This window comes from Aptenodytes forsteri, unplaced genomic scaffold (genome assembly GCF_000699145.1).
Source record: "Aptenodytes forsteri isolate BGI_AS27 unplaced genomic scaffold, ASM69914v1 Scaffold201, whole genome shotgun sequence".
Taxonomy (NCBI): Eukaryota; Metazoa; Chordata; class Aves; order Sphenisciformes; family Spheniscidae; genus Aptenodytes; species Aptenodytes forsteri.
Genome location: NW_008796209.1, coordinates 865,223 through 882,988, shown reverse-complemented (window position 1 = coordinate 882,988; position 17,766 = coordinate 865,223). Strand labels below are relative to the sequence as shown.

At 55.4% G+C, this 17,766-nt stretch overlaps 1 protein-coding gene across 1 annotated transcript in view; it reads left to right on the top strand.

Moving 5' to 3' along the window:
* CNTFR (ciliary neurotrophic factor receptor) overlaps positions 1–17,766 on the top strand; it is a 163,527-nt gene that overhangs the window by 123,081 nt on the left and 22,680 nt on the right. The window lies entirely within an intron of this gene.

The following is a 17,766-nucleotide window of genomic DNA, read 5'->3' as shown; positions in this document are numbered from 1 at the left end:
CCGCCGTGACCCACAAGGGCAAGACGGACCGTTTGCAGCACTGCGGGAGCCACAGTGGCCGGGAGATGGCTATCTGTGATCTCAGCCAGTCACGGGGCCGCAATGGAGGTCAGATTCCCATGGTGTGAGTCAGCTGCATTCCTCCCCAGGGTCAGCGAACTGTGATGGGCTTCGGTGGCCTCGGCTGTCTCCGGCCTCGACGCTTGCCGTGATTAACTGCGCTGAGGATGCTCGGTTTGGGTGGACAAAGCAAAGGCTAAGGAGCTCTAGCCGGCTGGGGGCAGCTTCAGCTAGTCATCCATGGGAGAGGAGAAGAGTGATCTCTTGGCCACCCTTCATACCAAGAGTGCTTTTATCAATGGGGTGTGAAGGGGTGATAAAATGCTGGCAGCTATCTCTATAGACAGCTAATCCATCGCTATAGATTTGTTGTTAGGGAATCCGGCAGACCTGTACAGTTCCTTGTAGCCGGCTGTAACTCTCATGCTGTGTACAGCCACCTGCAACACCAACTGCTCTCATCGTGATACAGAGCCGTGTCATGCCATGCCATCGGAAAATGGAGACATGACGCAAGATAATAGCCAAGCCGTTGAGGCAAAATGAGTCTCAGCACGTAACAGAAGGGTTTCTCCAGTCCGGGAATTTTTCTGCTTGAAGTTTTTCATTTGTGCTTTTCTCTAAATGAGTGTTTCCTCCCAATCATTGTGGTTCCATGGGCATCAGGCATTTTGCAGAGGAAACCTCCCATGCCCTTCAGCTTTCCCATCAAATACGATGGGCAGACCATCTGCAGGACCTGCAGCACAGACAGCATGGGACATACCAAGGTGGCTTCACATTACCAGACCTCTGTCACTGAGTCCCTTCCTGCTCAAGGGAATTAAAACCACCTGGAGCAGCTCTCTCATCAAGGACACGGCTTCCCTGGGGCCAGCCAGCAGCCTGGTACTTGTGTCATATGCAAGGCTCAACCCAGCGCATTCATGCATTGCAGTGGGTGAATGGAGATAGAGATTCAGCCCGGATCCTGCCCACTGGGTTCTCTCAGGAGTATTACAGACCCAATCAGCATCAGTTGCTCCCTGAGGACCAGAGAAGGTGGGCAAACCCACCTGCTTGATATAGCTGCAAATTTCACCACTGCAGGGAGTGGGCAGACACCAAGAGCTGTGGCTGGAGCTCCCCGGCACTTTGTGTGGGGTTTCTGCACTGTGGTACCTCAATCGCCGCTTGTACTCGGGTTCTGCACAGTCATTCGGGTTTAACGTCCCCGTAAATTATGCGCATGGGTTTTTTTCCAAATCAGCACGACCTGCTTGCAGGCATGGAGCTCCCGGTGCAGTGCTGCCAGTGCTTCGCAGCCCTCCAGCAGCGCCCCACTGCTCTACACCCCCCTCAAGGTGCTCATTTCAACATGGAAAACCCCGAACGGGGCAAAACTAACAGAGACGCTGCCCAAGCAGCCAAAATCCAACTATCTGGGGCTGCACAAGCCCTGCAGTCGGTGAGTCCCAGCCAGCAGTACCATGAGCCTGGGGTCAGGCAGCATGTGCAGCAGGGATAAGGGTATTTCCAACTCTCTTAGAGACCGGTTTGTAATGCTGGGATACTCTCCAGCCAAGCCACTTGGGTTCTGATTTCCACTAACCCACCTCATTTCCTTGTTTGTTTTAATCTCCCAGCAAAAATGAAACCATTGGCTGCTTTGACCAGCTCCTTGCCTGGAATTAAATGACTAACTTCTTCTAACCACTGGTCGTCCTGGGCTGGCTTGTCCCAGAGAGAGGGTAACAGAAAGTAAAATTGCAACCAAGGAGCTGTGGCCAAACAAGCAGCCTTGTCCCCGAGCACTGCGAGGTGACTGACCCCAATGTCCTCATGCCACAGGCAGAGGCAGGTGTGTGCATCCCCTGCAGCATCCCTGTGACATGGGATGCAAGGGAGACGTGGGGAACCACTGCCACCACCTGCCCTGCTGCTTGGCCCTTGCCAGGGCACTGCCCTGAATGAATCCCTCTTTGAAGGGCAGCAGAGCTGCCAGGAAAGCATTCAGCCCGGATTTAAAGACTTCCAGTGGCAGGGAATCCACCGGAGCCTTTGGTGAGCTCTTCCAGGGTTTGATTACCCATGTGTCAAAAACGTTCACCATTTTTTCTTGGTTGAATCTGCGCAGCTTCGGCTTCATCCACTTGGGTTCATGCTGGCAGATGGAGGGTCAGGACAGTGGGGTCGAGCACACCGTCCACACCACCGAGCCACAGCCAGCCTGGCTTTGCACATCGTGCCCACCCTGGGCAACAAAGGCATTTGATGGGCATTGTGTTTGCAAAGTTAAGGGGCTTTCTAGCACAAGTGCATTGGCTACCCTCCCTGTACAGCCATGAAAACACTGCAGACAGTCGTGTACCCCATGTAGAGGAAAGACTCGATTTGCCTTCCCCAGGTGCCTGTCTGTCCCCGTCGAGCACAGCAAGAGCGGAGACAGACTGCTTGGCTCAGCAGCTCCCTTCCAGGTGGTTAAAGACAGATAAAGGCAACCCTGAGAACATCGGCCCAGCCCTTTGGAGAGGTGAATCCTTCCAGCTCTCCATGGCCTTCCTGCAAAGCCTCTCTCCCTGGGCTTGGCCCCCATCGGGCTGTCCTCTGATCTCCCTGGCGTCCCTTCCAACTCAGGGCTTGGGGAGGACAGGATCTGGCCCGCATGCCTCCATCACTGGGGAAAGGCACCGCGGAGGGGATCACTGGGTTGAACAAGCACAAGCTTGTGGCTATTTGAGCAGAAACAGGTTCTGGGCCAAAGTTGTCAGTGCAGGGGCATTTTGTTAAAGCCACATGGGGAAAGGGCTCTGCAGCCACAGGCAGCTGCAGGCAGGTCTCGGTGATTGCCCAGGCACGACCCCCATGGGAACACCATTAACATCCCTCCTGTATAACACTGTTGGCACTAACACCTCTGGATTACGAGCAGTGCAGGGTCTCCAAGAGCCTCATTATTCCAATAGCCGCCCAACAGCCACTGTAGCACTGGGCACAGCCTTGCCCCCGTGCATCAGTGCACAAGAGCTGAGCCTATGACTCGAGTTTTCTAAATCCTGCCCTGTTTCATGCCTTGAGAGACATCTCGCATCTTGAGAGGCTTTTGGCTGTGCTGGGTCCAACATCCCCATCTTGGGTGTAAACCCCCAGCTCAGGCAGAGCCTTCCTCCCGTCTCCAGCTCTTTGGGATTTCAGGTGGCTTTCCTTACTGAGATCTATTGGTAGAATTACTTTTAATAGCATGTACGTGACGTGGAGTGGGATAGACCACTGTGGCTCTGGCTGGCACGTTATAAATCTCAGTGAAAAAAAAATGCAAAGGGCCAGGAGGGTGGGGGGTGAAAAAAAGCAGAAGGAAGAGACCATTTTCCCAGAGCCCAAAGCAGGCAGGGGTGGGGAGTGGGAAAGGCAGGGTCGTACAGCTCGCTGGGGCAGAGTGTGCAGTTGTTTATACTGGAAATGAGTTTCTGTTTATTGCAAGCTATGGTGGGGAGACCACAAAGTGAATGTAAAACAAAATGGGAAGAGTGTGGGGAAAGTCATGGGAGGGGGAGCGGGTGCCTTTGACAAACTCCAGAAGTCACGTCCAGTAATAAATCAAACCGGGATCCGTCCCGGGATACAGGACCCAGAACATCTGCTTGGGCTGCGGGGAAGCCGGGTGGGCGAGGAGGGCTCTCCCAGCCCTGCCTGGGGCCGGAGGGGGGGACAGGGGCTTGGGCAGCTCAGCCACCCATGGGTGCTGAGCCCGGCGATGCTCACATGCAGGCAGAGGTGGACTGAGCACCTGGGTTCACCAGCATGCATGGGGAGATGTGCGCAGGGCCGAGGGATTTAGCAGGCATCCTCAGTCGACCTCTCCATCCTCAGTGGCCGTCCCTTGGCAGCTCTGTACCTCCATTTCCTTGGCTGTAAGGTGACACAGGGTGCTTTTCTCCCATTTGTCACTTCTCCCAAGCCTTGCAATACCACAAGCAAATACCCAAGCAAATACCACATGGGAAGGCAATTCCTGCCACATCTCAGAGCTGGGGCATGGCATAGGTGCCACCAGGCAGGGAGTTCTCCTGCCCTCTCCTGGGGCAGCAGGAATTAGTGTGTTATTGGGGCTGCTAGCGAAATTGGAGACAAATCTCGCGATAACCCCACTGGGGCCAGCATTGCATCCATTCTTTGTACAGGCTTTGAAGGTATTAAGTGCTAAGGATTTTGGTTTGACATCTGAATCCAGCTGCATTGTTGTGAGAATCCCTTGCAGATTATTGCTCTAGACCAACCTTTCATATATAATCTATTGCCATGGGTTTAGTGCTTCAGAAAGGGTGATGGACGTTTGTTTTGCAGATTTAAGCATTCCCCTCCTCTTCTTCCTTTTCTTTTCCCCTTCCTTGGAAAATGGATCCTATTAACGACTGCAGATGACACAACGCATGCCAATACATTTGCAACCCGTTGGCTCACAGCGAGGGCTGCGTTCGAGCTAAAAACTTCCCCAAGGATCCAAGTAAAGCATCGGGATGGGGAGGAGGAACAAAGACCGTGCGTCTGCCCTCCGGGTCCTTGCCCAGTTCTTGCCTTTGCAGCCCATATTACTGCAGAAAGCAGGAGAGACAGCCACCGAGATGCATGTGTGAGCTATGACCTCAAAAGTCATTTGCATTTCATTATGCCAGGCCGTGGCTGAGCTGCTCTGCCATAATGCCGTGGGTGCTGCTACGGGAACTGCTCTCCAAAAATGCCGGTGAACAACTTTCTGGGCACGGGTCAGGTACCAAGCTGTGCCTCCAGCATCTCCCTGTTGCAGACAAAACCCAAATCCTCCTGTACTGGATCCTGGGCAGGTTCAACCCCATGTCACTGCGGGAAAGGTCAGAAACTTTGGCAGCATCACAGCACTTCTCCACTTACTCCAGGCATGCTGCCTTCCTTCCTGTGCTGCTTGTGGCACATATGCCACAACCTAGCTGCATTGGCATTAACCCAGCCAGACCTGCTTTCTCTGCTCCAGGAGAGAATAGCAACGTGCTCAGGCAAAACCAGACTGGCCAGCCCTGTCTGTTTTTCCCCAGCACATCCTTGCAGCTCTCATCTGCAGCTAAGCCCCTGCTCTCAGACCTGTCCCCACTGCTCACCTCATCTCAGAAGGATGCTGAGCCGTCTGCGTGCGTCAAGGGGAAAGCTGTCCCTGTTGCAGGAGGCATTTGCAGTGCACGCAGCAGCAGTGTGCTCCCGGTCCATGACAGGGCAGTGGGGCTCATGTGAGCCAGGACACTGCTGCATCCTTCTGCTGCTGGCAAGGTCCAGACCATGGGGCTTGCTCTTCTGCAATTTTCTGTGCAACGCTTCAGAGAGCGCAGCAAAATCCTTCAGTGACTCTAATAACGTTTCCCTCCAAAGCTCTAGGGTATTTCCCCCCCCCGGTCCCTGTGAAGTCATGCTTCAGGTCTGCTGAAATCCTATCAAATACCTCCTGAAATCCCCTGGAGCCCCTGTGACAGTTTATTGAGAGTCCAGGACTGTTTGACCTTGGAGGGGGGAAGAAAGGCAGGGGAAGAAAGAACAGCAATGGGCTTCCCTGCCAAACTCCTTGATCCTATGCTGAGCCTCTTGCAGAGACTACAACCCAGCCAGGAATCAGTCCCAGCCCATCAGTGGGGTATCTGGGCACTGTGCCCTCCTCTCCCCTCTGCCCCAGGTCTCTTGAGGGTCTCCTGCTGCACTGGGTAGTGCCACTGTGTGCACAGTGCAGTGCCTCCCCCAAAAAAGCAGCAGTGCCCCAATCACCTGCGCCCGGTGCCCATCCTGGCATCCTGCCCACCTCGTCCTGCCCAGAAGAAATTTGGGGACCTCCAGATGACGGCGCAGTCCCCAGCTCTGGTGCTTGGCATTTGCAGGAGGATTGCTCACCCCAGGGGAGCTCTGTGCTGGGGGTTCCCCCCAGCCCTCGGGAAAAAATTAAAATATTTACACATATATATATATGTATAATATATACAATATTTTTGTAACAATAACTGCTTGTTACTTGTTCTTTGTTGAAAGCAAATCAGAGGATGCATGAGAAGCTGCTGTCCTCCATGAGGAAGGACGGGCTGTGCTGAGCATCCAGGTCCCCCCCGGGGGGGGGGGGGCCCCCCCCACCACTCTCGCCACTGATCTGGTGCCGCTGCACTCAGGAAAAGTGCGTTCGCTTCTGGGGGTTTTGTTATTAAAAGGCCATCGATAAATTACAGGGAGTCCAGAGGAAAATTGATTAAAGGATTAGATGATAGCATATGACCTGAAGGGGAGATTAAGGGAATTTAGTGAGGTGCTCGCTGCAGAGTGGAGCTGGGGGAAGTGGGGAGGGAAGAAAATGAAAACAACCTTGCAAAGATTTTACAGGTGATGATTAGAGTGGGTGAAAACAGTCACTGTGAGTAATCGAGTCGGTTTGTGCTTCACGCTTCATTTTGCAAATGAAGTTTTTGCAAAGTGGGCTGTCATGCGGGTGAGAAGGGGCTCCCCGAGCCCCTCGAGCTGTTCGAGCTGCCCTGGCCATGCATGCCAGGAGTATCCTGCAGGGTTTGCTCACTGCCACTTGCGGAGATTTAAGCATCAAGCCGGGATTTGAGGAAGATGAGCGTCATTTTCGTAAAGCAAAGAGCCTTTTTTTAGCTCCATTTCTTTACAGATGGGCTGAATAATGGGACCTCCCTTGAAGCCAGCTGAGTTAAGGATGCAGCTATTACTTCCAAATGCAGTGAAGTCTGGGGTTGTGTGACTTACATCATCCCAAGGATCTCATTGCCGCAAGATAAGAAGGAGGCCAGGGCCTGATTCAGGCCTGAGGATAAAAAAAAAGACATTCGTAAAAAGAGCAGTGGTGTCGAGCAGTGGTGTTAGCTGAGCTGGTATCTCAGACCACCTCTTCCAGAAATGCCACACTCCTCTGGGTTTCATCCCCTTGAAGGACGCACTTTGGGTGAGCTGCAGAGACTGATGCTCTGAAGCTGGGCTTTCTCCTCCTTCCTGCCTCCACCCCATGGTACCAGCAGCACAGGGGAGGATTTAAGCTTGAGCTAGGGCCCCTCCTGCTGTTAGTGACATGCCTGACTGGTGTTTTCTCAAAGACACAGAGTGGGCAGCTAAGGACTGGTGTGGAGACCTAATTTCCTGGGACAAATTAAGCATCTTCCCTGATGCGTGTCATTAATGGGCTAGCAGCATCCCTGAGCAGCCTGAAGACCACCACCAACCAGACACCCCCTGGGGTGTCCGTCTTGGCCCTATCCCCACCAGAGTCCAGTGCTGTGATTTTCCAGGGTATATTATGCAGAAGGACATGTGGGATGGGCCAGGTGGCTTCACTAGCCATGCCGAGGAGGCTGGCTGCTGCTGCGGGGACTCGCATGGATGCGGGGTGGGAATAGCATGGAAAGAAGCCATATGAGGCTCCTTCTGGTCCTGTGTCAGCTCTCTGCAGCTAACTCTGGCATCTCTCAGGGGACCTCTGACTCCAGCCCAGCTGTTTTCACAAGGTTTCCCAGCCAGACTGCGCCAATGACACAAAGCTGGGCAAAGCCACCAGCATTGTGGGGGCCGGCGCTCTTGCCCATGAAAGGCTGCATGGTCCCTGGGGCTGAGGGACAGGCATGGGCTGCGGATCAGCTCCACGGAGCAGTGTAGCATCTCACCAGGAGAGCAGTGTTGTGGGGCAGAAGGGCAGTCCTGAAGACGTGAGTCAGTGGCCAGGGGATGCTGAGTCTGCGTGAGCAAACCTGGATGCAATCTGGATGGCCAAACAACGAGTCGGCTTGAGGATGAGCAAATGGCTCTGCTGCCTGTGCAGACACCCAGTGCGCAGGGGGGTACCTGCACAGAGATGACCACTTTCAGGTCCCCTGTCCCAACTGAATCCAAGGTGGAGCAGCTGGTGTAGGCTGGAGGGCGCCGTGGGGTCTGCCTTGTAAGGGGATGGGAGCACAGCCTGCAGCATTTCCTCTAGCAAAACATGTGGGAGAAAAGAAGAGAGGTTTTCCGTAAGTGCTGAAGGAAAGGAGGTTTTCCTGCAAAAGCCAGTTGCCTGTGCAAGAAGAAAGTGGATGGGGGGTATGCCTGGTTACTAACCGCTCCTATCAGCTCCTTCTCCTGCCCCAAAATATCCCTTTCTCTCTTCCAGAGAGTCAGAAATCTCTTACTTCTTCTTCTCCATTCCCCATGGGGTGAGAGGCCCCTCTGCCAGCAGGTACCCCCATCACCGGGGTAGTGCAGAGAACAGCCTGGGGAAGAGCAGAGCAGAGAAGGGTACGTATCCAGGCTGCATCTCGAGAGGGATGAAGAGAGAAGAGGCATTTTTGGAGAGCCGCTGGCTGTGAGAGGCAGCCCACACTCCCCCGCTGGGAGTGATAGCTGGTGATATTTGTGGCTAGCTTGTTGCTCAGTACATGACAAAGTGCTTGTAGCTTCCCTCCAGAGGCTCCTCCTGGATAAATATACAATTTCCAGGAGTTCTGGTGGGACAGCTTTGCCGAGGATACACGGCTGCTGATGGTCCCAGTTGTGTCTGACTGCACCTGGTATTTTCCCTGTCTTCTCCATCTGGAGAGGCCGGGAGAATGCATTGCGTTCTTGCAGCCTTTAAAAAAGGTGATGGAGGGGGCAGGGGCATTGCACGGGTTAGATTGTGCAGAGGGTTTGTGCGTGGAGCTGGGAAAAGAGGGAGAAGGGGATGCTGAGTCCCCTTCTGCAAGCTCCGCAGGCATGGAGGCAGGGGGCTGCCACGGCACAGACCCTTGGGCTCCCCAGTACCTGCCGGGGAGCCCTGGCAGGCCCCCTGCATGCCCCCTGCACAGCTGAGCTGGGGAAGGCACTGCCCTCCCGCACAGCAAACAGGGATGTTCCCTTTCTCTGGCTGGCAGCTTTTCCAGCTGAGCTCCTGGAGGGGATTTCCAGGACTCTGCACAGATTCGGGCTCCAGGGCTGTGTGTTGCTCACAGCTGGTGTGGGCTGAGACCAGGCACGGCAGAAAACAACACTTCAGAGCAGTTTTGGGCTGCTCTGATCAAGCCTTTTATTGAGGGGTACCAAGGGAGGCAGCTACTCCTCTCTGGGGATCGGGGCTGTGATGTGCTCCCACATGCACTGACGACAAGCTCCTTGGGGTGAGGAGGAACTGCTGGGGGACCTGTGTGCGTGCTAGGAAGCATTTTCCCCCTGCATTGCCTTGGCACGGTGCATCCAGCCCCATGTCGAGGAGGAGAGTCTCCTGGAAGCAGAAACTATTTTGGCAGAGACTGGAAAACCTCATGCAATTCATGCCCTGCATCCTTCTCGGCCATTTTAGAGGGGTTAGGCTCAGCATTTGGGTGGGAGCTGCAGGGGCGTCAAGCTCTCCTCCCCAGACCCAGCAGCGGAAAGCCCCGTGGCTGTGCTGAGAAAGCAAAGAGCACATCAGCCCCCTGCTCTCCACGCAGGGGCTGCAGCCTCTTCCCCGCCGGCTGGGCATGGCAGCCTGGTGCCCCAGGATGCTCCAGCCCTGAGCCACGGGCAGGGACACACCTTCCATCCCCAGAGCCTCCTTTGGCTCCGTTTGTCGGCACCTTCCCCTGGGAGCTGCACAGTCCCTCACCCCGCGCCGCTCTTCAGGTCTCCAGGAGCTGGACGGAGGCCCAGCACGCTCAATCCCAGAGCAGCCGGTAATGAGGTTTGGTCATTACTGCCCGGGGCTATGTGCGAACCAGTGACCTGGCTCTGAAATGGTTTATGTTACATGCAAATCCCCTCGCAGAGGTGTTGGGGGAGGAAAGCCGGCCTCGCGGTGAACTCCCTGGGCTGGAGAGCAAACCCCAGCGCTGCAAAGGGCTTCCCATGCCCAGCGCGCTCGCCGTGCTGTCGTGTCCTGCCTTGCTGGTCTACCCCTCCCGGGTGTGCCGCACCGAGCACTGTGGGCCCCGGCCTCGCTCGAGGCCTGGCGGTGCTACCGTTATACACAAAACAATAATCAGCTGCCGTAACGAGGATGCAGAGTAGCTGAGCTGGCTTCCCTGCTGTTGTGCCGGCTCCAAGTAGAAACAGCTGCATTTAGTTTGGTTAAATGTTTTATTTACTCCCAATTATCCCAGATAACAGATTTGCTTTCTTTTGTTCAATATTTAATACTGTTTTGGAGCAAAGCTGCTCTTTGGTTTCCGATGGAGGACAGGAGGGTTAGGAAGGACTTTCTGCTGTGGTGCGGTCCCAAGCGAAGGCTGGAGGCGCCCAGCATCCCTGCTGCGCATCGGTCCCTAAGGCACCCGGCCCAGCATCCCAGCCCATGGGGACAAGGTCACCTGCAGGAGCACAGTTGGGTTTGGGATGCCAGTGTGCCAGGCAGGAGCTCCAAGGACCTGCGTGGGCATTGCCCTGGGACAGCAATGCTGCCCAGCACTGGCTCTGCTGGAGGGAGTCAGCTCTGCAGCTGGGAGCAAGGGGGTCTGTCACGGGTGCGGGCTGCCTGATGGCTTCACGTGCCTAAATCACCTTCCTGCAGCATCCCGCACCTTGGGGAGCATCTCCGGAGAGGGCTGCCTTGACAGCCGGCCACCCCACACCATGCCACGACTGCCAGAGCCCCTCTCCTCTTGCGCATTCCTCTTGCTGTTTAACCAGGCTTGTTTGCTAATTTTTTGAAGGCTTGAGAGCTGTCAGGTTTGAAGAGCACCTTTGCTGTGCCACGAATAGCATGGCCTCGTGCGGTGCAGGATGAAGCAAACTCCGGTGAGCCTGTTATCACACTGTCCTGCTGTGAGGCAGCTTTTAGGGCTAGGAGCTTGCACTGCGATTTGGGCTTAAAGTGGGGCTCTGAGCTCTCTCTTCTCTGCAAGTAATGCCTCGCCCAAAAATTTACAGCGCTGCCTCTTGACGTGCGCGCTGAATTTTCTGCAAGGGAAATGAGAAAATCCATAGCTTGGTTTACGAGCCCCAATCAGTGTAAAACAAGGCCTTTTAGAAATTTATCCTTTGCTGAGTCCACCTTTTTCTCCGGCACCTTCTGGGGAATAAATTCTTGCTCTTTGAGGCTGGGGAACTGGCTCCTAGACGGCAGCAGGGCCAGGGGACTTTGGTTACAGCTGCAGGTGTCCCTGGCCCGTTTCGGGAGCTCCCGGGGAGATGCTGCAGCGTGAGGGTGTCGGGGCTGGGCTAGGTGCTGGCTGAATGTGGGCAACTCTGGTGTTCAGCTGGGATGGCTCACACTCCAGAGGGATACATCTTCGGTGTCTAATTCCATGGGGAGGAATGTCCCCCTGAAAATGTCCCTTGCTAAGGTTGGAGGTGGCTTAGACTGACTGGCAGACGTAAACCCTGTCTCCATCACTTGCCCAGGTCATCCAGGAGGTCAGTGAGGGACAAGCCCGTCTCACCCTGTGCCCCTGCACCCCTGGGCTCTCTAATTCTTTCTCACACGAATTTTGCTGCATTAATTTTTTAAAAAACTTGCTTAATCCTTCTTGAAGAAGCAATGGTTATGAACATGATGTTCCCAGAGCGCAGAAGCACAATGCCGGGGAGCATCACCTGCCTCCATACCACCCCACCACTGTCCTCTGCACCCCTCCTCATCCTCACTCTTATCCAAGAACAGCCTGGACAAGGTGTAACAGAGCAAAATCGGAGCTTCACCTCCCCGCCTTTCTCCAGCAACAAAACACCAGCCACATCCCAACGTTTGGGGCGGTGGAAGGGAAAGTGCACACAAACAAGGTGTAACAGAGCAAAATCGGAGCTTCACCTCCCCGCCTTTCTCCACAAAACACAGCCACATCCCAACGTTTGGGGCGGTGGAAGGGGGCGCCCCCCGCCAAGGCAAGACGCCCACAGCCATGCTGCACTCCAGCACAGGTGGTGCACGGCAGACAGATGCTCCCCTGATCCACTGGGCAGTAGAAATACAATTTATTCATTGTTGTTTTCTTTGTTGTTTCCTACCAGCCTGCTGTATACAGACAATTTTAGAAAAGTGCTGTTAGATAAATAATACATCGTGCTTACAGCCAGCGTGTGCATAACAAAAGCATCTGCGTAGGTGCGTGCGCAGATGTGTGGGGTGTGCTGCTCTCGTGCCCGTGTGCCCGCGTGCTCAGGGCTGGCATCTCACGCCCAGGTGGGTCCCCGTTGTGCCCTCCAGCCTCTGCAGCTTTGCTTTCGGTCACTTGGGTGCCTTTTTACTTATCGGCACATACCCACCGCCTGCAAGGTCATTGCTGTGGTGCGAAAAAAATCAGAGGGTGAGGATGTGGAGGGCGTCTTAGGCACAGGCAAGAGATGGGGCAGCGATTCTGCCGTGAGCACTGGGGAGAGGCAGGGATGCTAACAGCAGGAGTCTGGCAGCAGAACAGCATCGGCGCTGGGGTTGTCCCCCAGCACGGGGCAGCACAGGGGTCCTGCCCACGTGCAGGCAGGCTGTGTCACAGCTGTAGCTCTAGCACAAGCACACACTGCTGTCATGGACCCTGGAGGCTTCGCTGGCCCGAGGCCAGGATGATGAGTTATGCAGGTGACCCCACAAGCACGCTGTAGGATCAGTATCCCCCAGCAGTCCGGCGCCTGAATGTGCCCCGAGTGCACAAGAAGAAATACCTCCTACAGAATTGTTTGAGAGGCCTCTTAAAACTTTTATTGGTACTATTTTTTGTATCCCTCCACCTGTGGAGCAAGGCATCTTTAGTACGTTCAGCCCTCAGCAGGAGAGGAAAATTATAACTGATCCATTTCAGAAACCTCTAAAAATGACCTAGAATAACTTTTCTATATATAAAAATGCCACAATTTTAATGCCCATTATCTCATGACCTAGCAGGGCTAGGAAAAGCTATTGTAGATCATTTTTAGTGGTTTCTAAAATGGATTGGTCACACTTTTCCCCTGCACAGTGGGACTCAGGGTACAAGGACACTTGGGCTTTAGAGATGGGGAGGGAGACAAAAGTCTGTGTCTGTGCTGATGCATCCAGAGCTGTTTCATCCTTGAGGACCACTTGTTGTGCTTTCCCCAGCTGAGCAGAGATGCTGGAGCTGGTCAAGCGACCACTATTTCCAACAAGCCAGAGAGACAGCGGTCAAATGGATGCAAAGCCTAGGGCACCATGTGGTGGGAAAGCCAACCCCGTCCTTGCCACAGATCTTCTGTGGGGTCTGCAGAGATGATGACCCTGGCACCAGCTTTCGCTGCTTGTCGCAGCTCCAAATTTTGCTGGAGCATCGCATGGCTTGCGAGCAGCATGCCCAGGTGGGATGCACCCGGCTCTGGCGCAGCCTTTCATCCCCTTGCCCCGAGCTTTTGCAGCAAGGCTGGTTGCAGCCCAAGCCACTGGGAAGCCGCCACGGACGGGCATTAAACACAATGGGTTTGCAGAGGGGACATCAGCAGAGCGCATGGGAGAAGTGGCTTCCTGCCATGCGAGAGGTTAATAGACAGATTAGAGAGGGCAGGCACTGTTTGCAGTGAAAGGAAAGGAGCTCTGCCTTTACAGAGTTCAGCAGCTCCATGAGACGATGGGGAAGTAAATATTTGCCAGGATTAGGGAGGCTGCGTGCAGGAGCCCAGGGAGAAGTGCCCATGCAGGGGCAATGTGTTGCTCGGGCTGTTTTTGGCGTCGGGCAGGGGTTGAGAGCTGGACATCAGCCAGGGGAGGATGGAGGAGGTTGGAGTGGGACACCCCACACCCAGAGGCACTGCCCAAAGCCTCAGGGCAGAAAAAGCCTTTAATGCTCCCTTGATGGCTTTGTTTTCCTCCGCTGCCTTTCTTGCTCTCTGGATCGGCCCGACGGGCTGGCCCACCTCCAAAGACAGCATTATGGAGCACCGGATCGATTGGAGCCTGCAATTTTATTTGCTCTCTTTAAGAGCCTTTGATGGGCAGAATGAGCTGTGCCGGCGAGTGCCTTTCCTGGGAGAGGAGGGGAGAGGAACGGGGTTGCAAGCCACCATCTCTCATAGGGAGATGGGGACGCTGCCACCAGCTTGGAGAAGACACCATGGCAAGGTGGGCAGAGACAGCCCTCCCGATGCACCATGGCAGCTGAGAAGGGGCTTGCAGCCCTCTCCTTTGTGGTACCTGGCGGTCACGGTCACAGTCACCCACATGGTGTCATGGTCACAGCCCCGAGTGGCACATAGCACTGGCCCTGCGCTCTCCTGCGGGATGGACTTTCTGCCCGTCGAGGTGGAAGGTGGGGCAGTTGCGTGGCATCCCCCTCCCAAAATGCCTGTGGCTCTGGGACTGATGGCTCTTTGGAGAGATGGAGGTGGCAGGAATGTCTCCCTGAGACAGCTTGTCCCTGCCCAGAAAGAGAGGGCGATGGCTGGGGCGAGACAGGCTTCATAACAGCAGCATCCCTTCAGCTGCAGCGGGCTGAGGATGCTGCATGGGCACCAGGGTGGCAGAGTTATAAGGGTCATTTTGTCCCCCTTCCCCAGGCTCTCCTTCCACCTCTGGGTTTCTAAAAGGCACCAGGGGATGAAAGGTGGAGGAAGATGTGGGCACAGAGGCTAGGGGCTGCATTAAGGGCCCCAATCTTGGAGCAGAGGACAGGATCTTCAAGGCATTCAAGGTTGTGAAAATGGGGGCATCTTCAAAGGCTGCTGCAGAGTGGGGATGGAAGCGGGAGGCAGTTTGGGCAGCTCCCCTTCTCCCAGCAAAGCAAACCTGGAGGCATGAGCCTGCCCCAGCTTTCTCAGTGGAGGAATTAGCACAGATCACCAAGAGCCAGATCCGGTGTAATACTGGAGGCAACGGAGATAAATTATCCTCAGATGGACTAACTGCAGCTCAGTAGCAGTGCAGCATCTAGGGCCATGTGGGTAGGGCAGAGCCTCCTCATTGGGCAGGGACCGCGCAGGACTTCAGGGATGCTCGCAGAAGCCTTGGCTGCCTCTACCCGGCTTCCCAGCTGGCTCCTGGTGTCATGTGGGACAGCTGAGCACAAGCAGCAAGTGGGCGAGAGGCCCACGGTAGCATCCCCAGCATCCTCCCCCCCAGGCAATATTTCCAGCCCCCAGCCCGGTTTGCCGGGTGCCAGGCGGGTGCTGTTAGCCCACACTGCCACCACGTGGTCGCTCGGACCCCAAAGCCTGTCCCTAAATCCCCTGCACCCCTTCAACCGCTCCGAAACACCTCCCAGGAGCCCCCAACCCCCACCATTGCCCCCTGCAAAGGGCGACGCTGCCCTGCTTTTTGTCCCGCCTCACCCCGGGGGCAGCTGTGGGGCAGGGAAGGGGTTAAGGAGCTGGCAAGGAGGAGGAGGATGGAGCTGTAGCAGGGATCAGGCCCTTGTCTCTGGCCTTGCGATTAGCCACTCTGTTTTGCTGCAGAGGGTCTGCTTGAATAATTTAGCAGGGAGGCTCATTAACCAGGCTCTGGCCTTCGTCTGCCGGCTGAAGGCTGAAATAGCCATTAGGAGGAACACGCGTCACGGAGTGGCACAGCCTCCCCTCCCTGCTGGCCCCCTACTCTCCCTCTCCCTCTCCCTCTCCCTCCCCCTCTCCCTCTCCCTCCCCCTCTCCTTGCTCCCTGCTCCCTGACTCTGCTGCCCTTGGCTCTCTTGTCATCTGCTTGCTCCTTCTCCAGCCCTGCCCCAGGGGTGCCGGCGGACGTGCAAGCCCTGTGCCTCCATTTCCCCTCTGTAGACTGCAGTAGGGTGCTGCAGCTGGAACTTGTGACATCCCCCCAGAAAGCTTTATTAGCAAAACCCATCCTTATTTTCTGACGATGGGCTCTGCTGTGCAATGCCGAGCCAGAATCCCGACGGCCCGCCCTGGTGGTCTGTGCTCACGGCAAACCAGCTGGGTTGGCCTTCTCCAGAGGGCACGGTCGGACTGCTGTTTCCCATCAGGGTTCTGCTCTGGTCCTAGATGCATCCCCAAGCATGTTACACCAGTGAGGCCTGGGCTGTGCCTAAGCGGGGCCAGGGAGACCTCCAGGAGACCAGCAGCTCTGCAGGGCTGTGCGCCACGTGGGGAATTTGCACAGACATGGCTGCAGAGATGTCCCATTTTGCGTTGATGTCTTGAGGCTTTGGCATCCTCCTGGTGCTGCCAGCTCACCGGTGCAACAAGGGCACCCTTAGCCGACTCACAGCATCCTTTGCTTCTCTGGCACGGCATGCAGAGGGGTGTTAGGTTGGTGCACAGCTTCCCTGCACCAACATCAGTATGGGTTGCTCCATAGCAAGACACGGTGCATGCATGGTGCTGTGGGACTTGCGGTTTGCCCTTGCAGTCCTCGGGGGAAGGAGTTTCCCAGCCTGGGGGTGCTCCCTGAACTCTTGCATCGCTGCATCCCAGTTTGCATCTCATTTTCAGTAACGGCAGTGGGTAAGGCATCTGCCTCAGTGGCAGGGAGGAGAGCGGTTAGCCGTGTGGTGGGGAGCGCTGCCGGGACTGCGGTGGGGTGGTGAGCAGCAATGTTTGTGCTGAGGCTGACAGGTCTGCTAGGTTTGTTTCAAAACCTCTGCTTAGAGAGAATAGCATGTCCTGGGACATCCCGGGTGGATGCATGGGGACGAGGGCTAACAAAAGAAGGGAAAGAGGGACCGCCACAGGTTCAGACAGCCTTTCTGAGGGAACCCTGGTGCACATCCAGCCCAGGGAGTGTATTTTACGACAAGGTACTGTGCCAAGGTGCTGCAGTTAGAGGCAAACTCTGCTCTTAGCCATGCAAGTGTCCAGGTACCAAGAGGAGTTGACTTCAGTGTCAGTTCAGATAAGGTTTTTACCAATGTACAAGGGCAAAATTTATCAGCTGAAAGGCATCACATCTCATCCTCCCACACGCACCGGCCCTCGGCATTTCGCAGTCTTCCTGCAGCTCTGGCTGTGCTCCTGCAAAGAGCACAGAGTGCACATATGTCCAGGAAAGCCGAGTGCAGTGTGAACACTTGGTTGGGTTTAAAATCCTCTTCTGCCTCTAACCTCTAGGACCGGCTGACGAGGCCAGAGGAAGGCTGCTCCCCACTGCATGCTCTCGTCCTGTCTCCAGTTGCCTCCGAGTCTCTTGGGAGGCAGGGCTCTGGGATGGGATGCTCTGCCCCGCTGCTGAAAGCGTTAACACTGCCAGTTGTCCTGCAGAGCTGAATTTTCTCTGCTGGTTTCAGGTTGTTCCTCCTCATCTTGCCATAAGCGGTCCTTCTTCCTCCCTTTGAGGATCTCTGGTCTTCTGGAGGATCATCCTTCAACCAGTTTATCACTCCCCAGGGATGTGGCAGAGAAAGCCATGAGCGCTGTAGCTTAATGGGGTCAAGAGAGCAGCACCTCCTCCCCATCAGCGATGTCTCTGTCGCAGCCTTGAAGACAATTTCCCCCGGTACCTGCCAACCTCCTCTGCTACTCCGTCTCTCATTAGAGCCAGTGAGCTGCCAGGGGAGAAGGTGAGCTGATGTGCACAGCCCAGTCCAAAGCAAGGTCTCATTGGGGATCTCAGGGACAGACATGGGACAAAGGCCCCCAGATGCTTCAAGCAGCTGATAAACGTAGACCATATACGTTTATGGTGGAGGGTAGGAAGGCTCTGCAGAGGGACCTGGACAGGCTGGATCGATGGGCCGAGGCCAACTGTATGAGATTCAACAAGGCCAAGTGCCAGGTCCTGCACTTGGGTCACAACAACCCCATGCAGCGCTACAGGCTTGGGGAAGAGTGGCTGGAAAGCTGCCCGGCAGAAAAGGACCTGGGGGTGTTGGTCGACAGCCGGCTGAACATGAGCCGGCAGTG